At 37.4% G+C, this 8,011-nt stretch overlaps 1 long non-coding RNA gene across 1 annotated transcript; it reads left to right on the top strand.

Annotated features, from left to right (window-relative positions):
- The first annotated feature begins 2,848 nt into the window (after positions 1–2,848).
- LOC121711111 lies at positions 2,849–5,564 on the top strand. Its single transcript, XR_006032252.1, has 3 exons — positions 2,849–3,273; positions 4,458–4,620; positions 5,274–5,564. It is a non-coding gene; the product is annotated as an uncharacterized LOC121711111 (long non-coding RNA).
- Positions 5,565–8,011: the final 2,447 nt, after the last annotated feature.

Here is an 8,011-nt window from a genome sequence, read left to right as displayed (position 1 = left end):
TTTATTTTTCAGCTTTTTCATTTTGGATTCAAGTTCAATTTGAGTAATTGGGAAATCAAGTGGATTTTGGTTGTCCTTGACTGCCTTTTCAAGAGATTGTAATTTTGTCATGATCGTTTTGTAATTAGAATTTAATTCTTGGGACGTAATGTCTTTGTATACATTTTCAAAATGTTTTTTCCAGATTTCTCCATTTTGAATGGGTAGGTTTTGTGGTTTAGATTTATTCAGATTGTTCCACATTTCCCAGAACTGATTGTTCTAATTTGATTTAATTTGATTCCTCAATTTTATTGAGGGTTTTGTTAGTGTGGTTAATTTTTTTCTGTCTTAGCAGCCATTTGTAGTGCTTCAGTGTTCCATGGTAGTCTTGTCGAATACATGCATGCTCGGGTTGGTGGTGTTTAAGGTTTGATAGATGTCTCAGTTTTTTCCTGAGTTGCTTACATTCATCATCAAACCATTTTTCTTCTCTTTTGTTATTTGTTTTTCTTTTGTGAGATGTTTGCATGCCAGCTACATCTGCTGCTTTTAGAAATATTTGATTTAATTCATCAGTGGCTTTATTAACACCAGCTTTGCTGATTTCAAATGGTTTTGAATTGTAACATTCAATGCATTCTTTTAATTCTGGGGAGTTTAAAGCGTTAATAAAATGTCCTGGGCTGTCACGAGTCCATCTATATCTTTTGTTTAGTTTGACACTGTAAAAAATGGCTGTGAAATCTACAGTAATTTACAGTAGATTTCACAGTAACGGTACTGTATATGTTTTTTGTTTTTTACAGTAAGCTGTTGTAAAATTTACAGTAAAACCTTGAACACAAGACAAAAACACAGTAGTCCAAGTGTTACTGTAGAAATCACAGTAGTCAAAGCATTACTGTAAATAAATCACAACACCGCCACTATAGTACTGTAAAAAGTAAAGTAAACTACTGTATTTTCCTTTTTTTTCTTATATTATCTTTATTTTTACTCATAATGATGCACATGCAATTAGGCTGCCATGCTATTGTTTTTATGTTATTGATTGAATGGACATTATTGCTTATATCATTTTTTTTGTATATATCATTTTTTTGTATATATCAAATGTATATATCATTTTCATTGTTTATTCCATTATAGGCTATTGATTGAATTGGCATGGCATTTAATATTGCTATTCTCCTTATTATAGTCTGACCAACATTTTAATTTGTTCCCTGTTCAATTTAAATAGGCTATTATATTGTTTTGTGTATGTCGCTTTGGACAAAATCGTATCCATAAATGCATTATGCCATTTATATAGCTAGAATAATACATGTTTCCAATTATATGTTTCTATTGTAGGCCACAAAATGTTATTTCACTCTGTTTTTAAGTGGGTAAGGCCACCATACATCCAATAAGTGCCCTTCATGACCCAGTCACGTGGCCATATGGCATGGCAGAACTCTTTTTATTTTTTTCTAAAACTGCTTTTCCATGTTTCACCTGCATAAAAATATAGCATAAACACAGATATGTGTGCATTTACTTAGACATGGGGTTGCCTGGCCGGGAGGACAGCTTTATTCGTCGCTCCATAGACGGAGGTTACCCTTTAGCTGCCAGGGTTAAAAAAAATGGATTTTTTGGCCATGGCTTGCAAGTGGTCAGAGATAATACTGTAAATGTGAAAATCATTGAGTATGAACAGAAGTTTATAAAGGGGGTAAATTTACTCATCTAATTAGCATATTATGACGTCACTGGATGGTAACCACCGGGAATTATGTACATTTCAGTAAATACTAGATGTTGAACATATTTGAGCAGTTTTTCTTTCTTTTTTGTCATTTCACCGACATAAAAAATGAACAGGAAGACAGTCACATGTAAACCAACAATAGTAAAGTATTAGGCTACTAATCACAAACCCTATGCTACTATACAATAAATAAAGTAGCCTGGTCAAATCAGTTCCATATCGTGGGTGACTTTGTAGTTCTTCAGAGCCCTATTTTTACAACCCCTGCTGTCTATACCACGTCCATATCGGACACTATCATCACTATTGCCACTGGCACCTCCAGCTATGTTGGGCAGAGGGTAATAAGCATTGTATGCTTAGTGGACACTGTCGCAAAGACGAACCTCCATTCACAGATGCACCGTGACTGCAGTCAATAGACGATCGATCATATTCTCCAAAAGGCAGATATTCTCCTTCAGAATCAGAATAGGTGAATAACAGATCCAAGACTTCATCACTCGTGAATTTTTTTTTCAACATTTGGTGTATTTCTGCTTCAATTTGTGCAAAACTATGGCCCGCATCGCTTCCGCGTTATGGAGGAAATGCACGTCTTCTTCGTGTGTTTCTCGCGTGTTTTTCGCATTCTCTGGTGCTTCCTGAAAACTTTGGGGGAAAAAAGGTTGAGCTTGAATCGAAGCTCTGGGTGTCTGCCAACTAGTGGTCAAGAGTACAAATGAGATTTTACACTGTACTCGCGTCTATCGTCTGTTTCATAGACTGGTTTTATTCATTCATGACGCTTGTCGCAATACTGCGACATGGGCGGTTTTAATATATTCTATGTTTGTCCAAATGATGTCTGTCTATCGTTGCACTTGAAGGAAACTGGAATGTTTCATTCGTCCTCATTTTTCAATCGTCTCAGTTGCTACCCTTAACCAGTCGTTCTCTCTCCAAACTAGTTATGATGGATATCAAGATGAAATGTCAACGTTATTCTCAAAATGTTGAGTTTAATGTCGACACGTCGAGATTAAAGTCGACATGATATTTCAACATTATTCTCGAAATGTCGAGTTCAATATGTCGACTTTAATCTCGTCTTGGCAAAAATATGTTTTTTTCAGAGCCTTATAAGGCTCTGTTTTTGTGTGTAGAACTAGTCACGTCATCGCAAACCGCAGAAAAGCTCTGGAATCTTTGGGAAAAACCGCGAAACCATCACTTGGAATTCTGACTCCGTAGTGAGTAGTTGACAGAAAAGCTCCGTGAATTGTCAGAAGTATTTAGGTTTATTTACGCAAGGCTTTATCCTGTGTTTTCCCCCCGTCTTTGCCTCACTTTTTGCCTTGACTTGACTTGAGTTGACTTTACTTGACTTGAGAGGGAAAACGAGGTAGCTCCTAAGCTCTCCACAACCGTTGCTAAGCGGGAGCTAACGTTAGCTTATAGCTAGCTAGCTTCTAGGCGGGAGAAGATCCCTCCCCCCCCCCCCCCACCTTTGCCCTCTGGACTCGCGGATCATCTGTGGACTTCCAGAAAATAATGTGAGTACCTTTACCATTACTACGAGCAAAACAAGTTTTCTGTGCCACCTCTGTCAGGCTGTGGTGTGCCTGAGCCACAGGTATCCAGCTACTTAGGAGTATACATGAATTACTACAATGAATTACTCATGCAAACACTGCAGCTTCACCACCGCTTCCATTTCTATATTTGTCCGGCATGTGAATTTACATAGACATTTAGCTAACTATAGATTTCCATGTGGTGTAGCAGAATGCTTTGCCACTTTTGTGACACGTAGCGCCGTTCAAAGTCACATGTACCGTTTTCACAAGAGAGCTAGCTCTAGACGTGTAAGGCAAATCAATGGAGTTGATGGAGCTTGCAATGTTAATGGCTGTAGTTTTGTGTCAGAAAATTTTTCAAGCTTACGTGAACATCTCCATAGGCACATTAAAGATGGCACAAAAGTATCATGCCCTTATGTTAACTGTGTAAAACATTTTCGTGTCCGCTCATCATTAGCCTCACACTTGAGTCGGAAACACAAGAGAGCTATAGAGCTGTGTTGGGTGTGGAGGAGAAGTGATCATTAAACAAAAAGGTTTTGATGTGTTTTGAAGAAAAGAAGAGGTTGGGGGAGGGAGTTCCAGAGTTTGATTTATGCAATATGTGCCCAATCCATTTTTCAGGCCATCTGATGTTAAAAATATGTTTGAAGCAGTGGTTGGTGAAGACATGTAGCTTGTTCAGGAGGTTCCTTGTTGTTTTCCACATCTCAGATCTGTAGAGCAGTATGTTTTTTCTCATGCTTGAATTGAATAGCTGTAGTTTGGTCTTGAGTGTGATGTTACCCTTGAGCACTTTTGGTCTTCTGTGTGCTAATGTGGAGACCTGTCTGAGGTGCATTCTGGTCTGCCTCTCTCAATTTCTCTTGCATTTGTTGGTGGTTTTGGGATAGTAATGTGATATCATCTGCAAAGTCTAGGTCGTCCAGTTGTGTAAACAGGGTCCATAGGGCACCTATTGTCAGTGGCTTGCCGCATGATCCAGTTGACCGCTTAGCGGAATAGTATGGAGAAAGTAAACAGTACAGCCTTGTCTAACTCCTGTTGTGATGTGAAATGCCTGTCAGCTGGCCTTCATGTATGATTCTACTTTGCTCATTACTCTTACAGTTATGCATTAACATTTACATATTGTCCCACTCCTATACTGTTCATAGGTTTTTAGTCAGGATCAATCCTGACTCATCCAAGTGCACTGCCAAGGAGCAGATCAGCAAGATGACTGGGAGGGTGGTGAAGAGGAAAACTACATACATGAACCCCAGTGTCCTCTCATTTATTAGGGATTTCACAGAGTTCTACTTGCTTGACTAGATGAAGGTGAGGTTCTGATAATCGCTTTAATAATAATAACAGACCTGCCAACCTCTACGCATTTTCCTATTTAGAACTTGTCTCCTCAAGTTAGAAAGTGTAACAAGACCAACGAAAAATCAAATGTAGCGATTTTCTAGGCTGATTTGACATGGAACTATACTCTCATTCAGGCGTAATAATCCAGTCACTAACCGATTCGTCTGCTGCAGCTCAACCTTGTTGCTGGAAGTTAGCCTGTAGGGACTGTTTTCAGGTGCTGCATGATATCATTGTGCTGCTGTGCCCATGGTGTTCCTTGATTATTACGCTGTAATGACAATATAGTTCCATGTCAAATCAGCCTAGAAAATCGCCACGTTTTTGGCTGCATGCATGAAGTCCGACGTGATTTTTTTTTTTTTTTTTTTTCGGCTCAAGGTGCTACCCAAAAAAATTCTTCAAGGTTGGCAGGTGTGTAATAAAAATAATGATAATATAAGTATATATGGGTATAATAAAAAAAATAATCATACTTTGTATTATTAATAATAATAATAATAGTATAAGTATTTTGACACAACTCCGGCATCACCATCTTAGACCCTCATCACATGTGGCGCAGTACAAAGTAATTGTAATCAATATAATTATTAATGTGTTTTCTTCTTTAATTTCAGGGTTCCAACTGATTCTGGTCAGGGCATGCAAGGTTTCATAAGGTTTCATGTAAATTTTCTATTTGTTATTTTATTTGAATGTTCTAAATGTTATATTTTACTGTTCAATGTTTTATTATGTTGTACCTGGTGAGGACCACCCATCTAAGCACCAACCCACTGTTCCACTGTTGAGGTTGAGAACTGTACTGACAACTGTATTAGGCCTATATATTATTATATTATATTATATTATACACATATTATATTATACATATATTATATATTATATTATACACATATATTATATTATACACTATGTATTATTATATTAGTCTATATTATTCAATATAATATACATATACTATTATATCATACCTATAATAGGCCAATACATTGAGAATTGTATGTATTATTATATTATATGTATTAGGTGTATGTATTATTATATTATATTATTAGGTATTATTATTATTATTAATTTTATGTATTATTAATATTACATACTATATATTATATCATACATAATAGGCCAATACATTGAGTATGTATTAGGTGTATGTAGTATTAAATTATATTATTAGGTGCATGTATTATTATATTATACACATAATATTGCATATACTATTACATATTATATCATACCTTGTCTTGTTCCTATTGTTAAATAAATAACTGTTAACAATTTTCTTGCTTTTTTGCAGTTAATTTAAATATTTTAGAATATGGTTGATTCTATTAAAGATGGCTAGTGATACAGTATTTAAATTCTGTAAATACAATTGAAATCACAGTATGTAATTTATATTTCTTCTACAGTAAAACAATCAATACTGTAAATACAATAAAATCAGTGTTTAATTGTGTTGTATTTTACAGCAATACAAACAACATGCATACTATACTGTAAATGGAAGTACAGTACCTTTACTGTAAAATGAATTCACAGTAACTTACTGGCAACAATTGGCCAGTAAGTTACTGTAAATGGAAGTACAGTACATTTACTGTAAAATGAATTCACAGTAACTTACTGGCAACAATTGGCCAGTAAGTTACTGTAAATGGAAGTACAGTACCTTTACTGTAAAATGAATTCACAGTTGGCCAGTGGTTTTTTACAGTGTAGTTTATTGGACTCAATTTTTGGCTGCTTCATGATTTTAAGGAAGATGTTAGTCTGGTTATGGTCTGATAGTGGAGTTTGCTGCCTGACAGTGAATGCTTGGCCAGTGGTTTTTTACAGTGTAGTTTATTGGACTCAATTTTTGGCTGCTTCATGATTTTAAGGAAGATGTTAGTCTGGTTATGGTCTGATAGTGGAGTTTGCTGCCTGACAGTGAATGCTTTGAAGGAGGTGGGGTCCATGTCAGTGATTGCATAGTCAACTACACTAGCTCCAAGAGCTGAACAATACGTGAACCTCCCTAAAGAGTCCCCTCTGATCCTGCCATTAAGAATGTACAGACCTAAGGCTCGACAGAGGTGCACTAGCTCTTTTCCATTTTTGTTGACAGTATAGTCAAGGCTGTGTCTCATGGGTAAATTTGGTGTGAAGTACAATTGGCTTTGATCAAACACATGGTTGTTACCTTGTGGGTCTACATAGTCTATTTCAGACCCGGTTCTGGCATTTAGGTCCCCACACAGCAGCACATTCCCCTGGGCCTGGAAATGGCTGATATCTGTGTAAAGGTTGTCCATGTATTCTTCCTCATAGTAGGGGGATTCTATTGGGGGGACATATATGGCACATAAGTATATGTCATTTACAGATATACCCGTGCTACTTTGTAGTTTTAGCCAACAGTGTGATTTGCCTAATTGCACTATAGAAATGTGTTTAGTGAGCTTTTCTTTGTACCACACCAAAATTCCACCAGAACTCCTGCCATGACGTATATTACTGTTTTTTAGGGAGGGAATTACAATTTCATTATATCCCTTGGTACAGTGGGTGGGTGTTTCTGTGCGGCACCATGTTTCAGTAAGAATAAGTATATCAACATTTTCAATACTTTTCAAAAACTCAGGTTGAGTGGTCTTACAACCAAAGGTAGAGGGAATATCCCTGGATATTCCAAAAACTGATATGAAATGAGCTCATGTTTTTTTAAGAGTGGACCACTTTTGGAACAGAATAAAAAGTTATATAGGTTGATTAATAATTAATTAATTAATTAATCAAATGTTAAATTTACTTTACATTTACAAACAAAGAGTTAGATAGAACATACTGAGTATATTTCCAGTGTGTGTGGGGGTGAGGGGTGGGGTGGGAGGGGGGTTGTTACCTGTCACCTGTCACCTAGAAGTCTACTGCATAGCAAGTGCAGTATGTCTTTAATTTCTCCCAGTTCTGTGGGTTTAGGTGCAGTTGTTTGAGCTACAGCAGCTGCATAGCTCTGAGGCCTTTCCTTTTGGGGGGGGGTCTCCTTGTAGCGAGGGCACTGGGCTTCTTTTGCATGGGGGGTCGGTGTGTGGTTCTCCTCGTTTGGTTCATGGTGGGAGAGTGAGGTGCTGCTGGTCTCTCCTCCCGAATATGTAGGGCATGACGAGTGGGTGGGAATGGTGGTTGATGCTGTGGTGGCGGGACATATAGAGGGGTGTTGAGGTTGCGATCCAGTGCACAGTCTTTAAGGGATTTTGCAAAGGTTCCTATCCTGTCCTTGTGTAGGTGGATCCCGTCATACATATCCCTCAGGCTGATGGTGGGGTGCTGTGCCATGTGCACATTGGGAAGGGCTGCACATCCTCTG

Source organism: Alosa sapidissima, chromosome 6 (genome assembly GCF_018492685.1).
Source record: "Alosa sapidissima isolate fAloSap1 chromosome 6, fAloSap1.pri, whole genome shotgun sequence".
Lineage (NCBI taxonomy): Eukaryota > Metazoa > Chordata > Actinopteri > Clupeiformes > Clupeidae > Alosa > Alosa sapidissima.
The sequence above is the reverse complement of the archived record's forward strand: the minus strand, read 5'-3'. Positions and strand labels throughout refer to the sequence as shown.